Genomic DNA, 6,136 nt, shown 5'->3' with positions numbered 1-6,136 from the left:
CTAAATGGGAAAAGGCTGAGGAAATCAGAAGCATAAAGGGACTTAAGAGAATCTTGAACTAGGTCTCCTAAGTTTATCGTGTATGTTCAGTCAGCAGTTAGGAAGGTAAATGCAATGTTAGCATTATGTCTAGAGGGCTAGAATACAAGGACAGGGATGTACCTCTGAAGCTGTATAAGGCTCTGGTCAGATCCCATTTGAAATATTGTGAGCAGTTTTGGGTCCCGTATCTAAGGAAGGATATGCTGGCCTTGGAAAGGGTCCAGAGGAGGTTCACAAAAATGATCCCTGGAATGAAGAGCTTGTCACATGAGCGGTTGAGGACTCTGGGTCTGTACTCTTGCAGTTTAGAAGGATGAGGTGGATCTTATTGAAACTTACAGGATACTGAGAGGCCTGGATAGAGTGGATGTGGAGAGAACATTTCAATTAGTAGGAAAAACTAGAATCCCGAGGCCACAGCGTCAGACTGAAGGGATGATCCTTTCAAACTGAGATGAGGAATTTCTTCAGGGTAGTGAATCTGTGGAACTCTTTGCCACAGAAGGCTATGGAGGCCAAATCACTGAGTATCTTTAAGACAGAGATCGATCGGTTCTTGATTTATAAAGGGATCAGGGATTACGGGGAGAAGGCGGATGAGAAACATATCAGCCATGATTGAATGGCGGAACAGACTCGATGGACCGCTTCTATGTTTTATGGGCTAATTACTGCTATGAGGTTACACTTCAACAGTGGCCTACAGTGCAGAAGGAGGCCATTCTGCCCATCGGGTCTGCACCGACCCTCTGAAAGTGCACCCTGCCCAAGCCCACTTCAGCAACTTATCCCTGTAACCCAGTAATGCCAACTTAACGGGCAATTTAGCATGACCAACCCATCTATCCTGCACATCTTCAGACCACGGGAGGAAATAGGAGCATCCAAATAAAACCCATGCAGACATGGGGAGGACATGCAAATTCCACACCAACAGTGGAATTGAACCAGGGTCCCTAGCGCTGTGAGGCAGCAGTGCTAACTACTGCGCGACCGTGCCACCTACTACTGCTCTGGTATTGTCTGGGTCGGTCCTTTGCTATAGTTATAGTAGCGCAGTGGTCAGCACTGTTGCTTGACAGCGCCAGGGACCCGGGTTTGATTCCCGGCTTGGGTCATTGTCTGTGCGGAGTCTGCATGTTCTCCCCATGTCTGCATGGGTTTCCTCTGGGGGCTCCACTTTCCTCCCACAAGACATGCTTGTTTATCATAGAATTTACAGTGCAGAAGGAGGCCATTCGGCCCATCGAGTCTGCACCGGCTCTTGGAAAGAGCACCCTACCCAAAGTCAACACCTCCACCCTATCCCCATAACCCCACCCAACACTAAGGGCAATTTTAAACACTAAGGGCAATTTATCATGGCCAATCCACCTAACCCACACATCTTTGGACTGTGGGAGGAAACCGGAGCACCCGGAGGAAACCCACGCACACACGGGGAGGACGTGCAGACTCCGCACAGACAGTGACCCAAGCCGGAATCGAACCTGGGACCCTGGAGCTGTGAAGCAATTGTGCTACCACAGCTATCCACAATGCTACCGTGCTGCCCGTTTAGACGAATTGGACATTCTGAATTCTCCCTCAGTGTACCCGAACAGGTGCCGGAATGTGGCGACTAGGGGATTTTCACGGTAACTTCATTGCAGTGTTAATGTGAGCCTACTTGTGAGACTAATAAAGATTATTATTATAATGCTTTCTACCGTTTCTCGATATCACGTGTGCAAATCAAATCGGCATCCGTGTTGCTGGGGACCTGAAAACCCCATTAAGCAAAAATGGATTATCCACTAGCGACTTGTGGCTGAAGGTGGCTGCAGAAGCTTCGGCCTTGTTTCCATACATATACTGGTCTTCCCATGATTAAGGTTGGGGAGGTTTCTGTGACCAAATCCTCCCATTTAAGAACGGATGTGATAATCCCCTCAACTTCTAACAGGGAAACATAACTGCTCTGGAATTGGAGATAGGCAGTAGCAGCAATGAGGCCAATAAAACCAAACATTTGTGGAAGCATGAATAATGAGTTGATTAAGACTCTTTTATCTCTTGTGTGCCTACCACATCAGAAAATTGAATTATCGAGCATCAGTTTTCAACTCTGAGGGCGTTTGTGAAACAATACCTCAATGGATTATGATTCTAGACTCAACAACCTTCTCTGTGGTCTCTGCACTGTGAATCGTTCTTTCATCTCTCCCTCCTCAATTGCATGAATGTACCGGAAGTGGCCTTGGGACTTTCCTCCTGCATTTTGATTGTGTAAAACTAAACTAACCCTTTGAGTTCATCCTCTCTCGAGCTTCCTGTGGGATTATTAATACAACCTTTGATCCTACCAAAGCCTGAGCATTTGTGAAATGCTTCGTCAATTATAACGGGAGAAACACATCAAAACACCTTTCTGTTTAGTGTTGAGGTTTCATGCAGAAAATTGTTGTTGCTTGAATTAAGCCCCTTCTTGTCTGTAACAACACATCAAAACCTGGAAAAGAATTACCATATCACCATTAAAGGGTGCATTGCGTCTGCGGCATTTAATCACTCCTGTCACACAGTGAAACATTTGATATGCCTTGTGTATTAGGACCAATGTGTTAAGACCATTTGATGCCTGACTATCCACTTACTGATATCTCTCCGACACTCTGGCTATCTGAACCCCACAAACCCAGACCTCTGTGTGTCCCACTAATCACCCAACGTCTGACCCCCTGGCCAGCCAACTCCCTACGTCGCACAGCTAGCCTCCACCAGCAGCACAAGGTGCCTTCTTTATTTCATTGTTTAAGTAGTGGCCACATCAAAGAATACTCCTATGGACTGATGCATCTGTGAGAGTTAGATTGAAGAGGATAAGGTCGTGTACATTGCTGCATCTTGGCTCATTCACTAACTGCATCAACTCCAGTCTGGTACGTATTTCCTTCAGCACTCGGCCAGTTTGGTCAGGGCTGGTGCTGCCAAACCATGCAGACATTGGACTCCCCCACCCAGAGCACATTTCATGCCTTTGCCATCCTTCAAGTGGTGTTCAACATGAAAGAGCACTGATTCATTAGAAGTGGGAGGGAGGTAGAGTCGATTCAACAGGTGGTTTCCTTACCGCTGCTGGTGATACTGCTCCAGTTGAGATTCCTCAACGCATATATGTTTTTCCAACAGCCAATGCAAACTTGTGCTGACACCTACAATCACAGATCCCTCTATAAGTGCCTTCATCCTAAAGTGTGACAATTTTATTTCAACAGCAAAATGTGAACAGGCTCAATCAAATATCACAAAAAAAAAAATCAAACAATAAGTATAATATGACAAATGGCATTTACACATTTAAAAAAAAAACTATTTCTCGCTCTGGCAGGCATGAGGAGCTGAGTGGAGGTGGAGGAGAGAATGGTTCATTCAAATTCACATTGACATTACGAGTGGAAAGGGCTGGAAAATCCCGTGCTGGGGCTGTCCTTCCATGTCCTGCAGGGGTATTGTTAGATCCTGATTGATTCCTCGTATCATTCAGTTCATTGAAGCCTCGGGGATACATATTCTATTCATGAAATGGAAACACCACTACCTATCTCTGGGCTGATCTCAGTTGTTCTGTTTATTAATTAGTTGAATAATTAATGTAAATGGATATTTAATTACGCTCTTGAACTGGTCCCTGAACCTGGGCTGAGTCACCCCATAAATAAATGCATTTGTACAGCAATTCAAATTCAGAAGCATAACTGCAACATCTGCCAAAATGTAAGCAAGATCATCGTAATACACAGGATTAATCCCTGTAATAATATAATAGAAGGAGTGTAGAACATACAAAAGCCATAAAAGTATGAAGCTGCCAGATATGGTGAAGAGCAAAATCATGGATTTCCTTCTGCTGTCCATCTCTGGGTCACTGCGATTCACCCGCTTGCTCTGACCCATCAGCCCCTTACGGACTCGACTGGTCACCCAAATATATCTCACTGTCAGAGCGTTGAATAACAGAACTAAAACATATGGTATGAATGGATTTAAAACCTTATCTACCCAGCCATACACCACCCATGCTGGATCAGTATAATAACTTGGATTGTCATTACAGAACCAGGGAACATTGTCGATAATCTCTGCAGGTTCAAATCTAAAGTACATGGGAACGTCTTTTAAACAGAGCAGAATGCAAGTTGTTGACAGAACCACGGCTGCAGTTTTCTCAGTGCAATATTTCATCTTCAACTTCTGACAGCAAATTACCACAAATCGGTCAAACGAGAACACAACAGTGAACCAGACGGAACATTCTGCCGCTGCATAAAGCAGGATAAAGGTAATACTGCACACTGGGGTGATTTCCAAGAAAGATGTTGCAAAATAATAAGAACCAATCCGATAGAGTATGACCGCAGTGATAATTACCAAGAGATCTGCTGTTGCCATGGCTACCAGGTAGCGAGTGGTGCAGGTGGTGAGGCCACATTTTCCCCGGTACAGGATCAGGATCGCCACTAAATTAACTGTAAGAGACAGAAGGACAAAAATACTGGATAGTACTAATCAAACAGTCTCCAAGAATGATGGTTGGAGTTACATCCGATGTCTACACATGTTACCACCATGACACTATATATAATAATCTTTAGGAAACCGGAGCACCCAGAGGAAACCCACACAGACATGGGGAGAATGTGCAGACTCCACACAGACAGTAACCCAAGTGGGAGTCGAACCTGGGGAGCAACAGTGCTAACCACTGTGCTACTCTGACCCCAATTGGGAATATTAGACTATAACACATAGGAGCTGAATTAGATCATTGGCCCGAGTCTCCTCCACTATTCAATTATGTCTGATATGTTTCTCACCCCCATTCTCCTGCCTTCTCCCCATAGCCCCCAATTCCCTTATTAATCCCGAAATGGTCTGTAGTTGATGGAGTTTAGAAGGATGAGGGGAGATCTCATTGAAAGTTACAGAATACGGAGAGGCCTAGATGGAGTGAATGTGGAGCGGATGTTTCCACCAGTAGAGAAAACTAGAATCCAACAGAACAGCCTCAGACTGAAGGGATGATCATTTAAAGCAGAGCTGAGGAATCATTACTTCAGCCACAGGGTGATGAATCTGTGAAACTCAAGTGTTGGAAAAGGCTGTGGAGGCCAAGTCGCTGAGTGTCTTTAAGACAGAGTTGGATAGGTTCTTTATTAATAAGGGGATCAGGGTTATGGAGAGAAGGCAGGATAATGGGGATGAGAAACATATCAGCCATGATTGAATGGCAGAGCAGACTCGATGGGCCGAATGGCCTAATTCTGCTGCTATGTCTTATGGTCTTAGGGTCCTAAGCCTCGGGCAATGCAATAGGCCCCGCCCCTAAATTGTGCAATCCAGCCCATTAATACCCAAGTGTTATTTTTTTAAACTTTATTCTTGGGATGAGAGTGTCGTTGACTGGGTCAGCATTTATTGCACTAATTACCCTTGAACTGAACACTTTGCTAAGCCTCTTAAAAGGACATTTTACGTGTCAACATCGTTGCTGTGGGTCTGGAGTCATATCTAGGCCTGACTACGTAAGGACAGAAGACCCCCCCCCCCCCCCCCCCCCCCCCGCCAAAGGACATGAGTGAAGCAAGACTTTTTTTCATGACACTTTTCATCGTTATCATTAGATTTTCAATTCTAGATTTTTCTTTAATTCAAATTCTATCATCTGTCCTGGGAGGATTCGAACTCGTGTCTCCTAGGTCCCTGGTTCAGTGCCAATAGCACAAAGCCATCACCTCGTCACTAAGTGAAATAAAGAGACTGAACTGGAGCTGATAAAATAAAAGAGAAATACTGAAAATACTCCTTGGACCAGGCAGCAGGCATTGATATCGAAATTTAGTTTACTTTTCCAGTCGATTGTCTTTCACATGCAATTAGTAATTACGAGTTTTCAAGCAATGATTGAGCCAGAGAAATATGGAATGGGAATGATGGAACAAAGGGGATGTTCTTTGAGTGACGAGAAGGAAGGAGTGATTCAATGATTAAGTCATGATGCTGTAAGGTGAACGCCACATGATAGAAACTGAAGTTAGGCTTAGAGAAAGTGTAA

Source organism: Scyliorhinus torazame, chromosome 14, assembly GCF_047496885.1.
Source record: "Scyliorhinus torazame isolate Kashiwa2021f chromosome 14, sScyTor2.1, whole genome shotgun sequence".
Taxonomy (NCBI): Eukaryota; Metazoa; Chordata; class Chondrichthyes; order Carcharhiniformes; family Scyliorhinidae; genus Scyliorhinus; species Scyliorhinus torazame.
The sequence above is the reverse complement of the archived record's forward strand: the minus strand, read 5'-3'. Positions refer to the sequence as shown.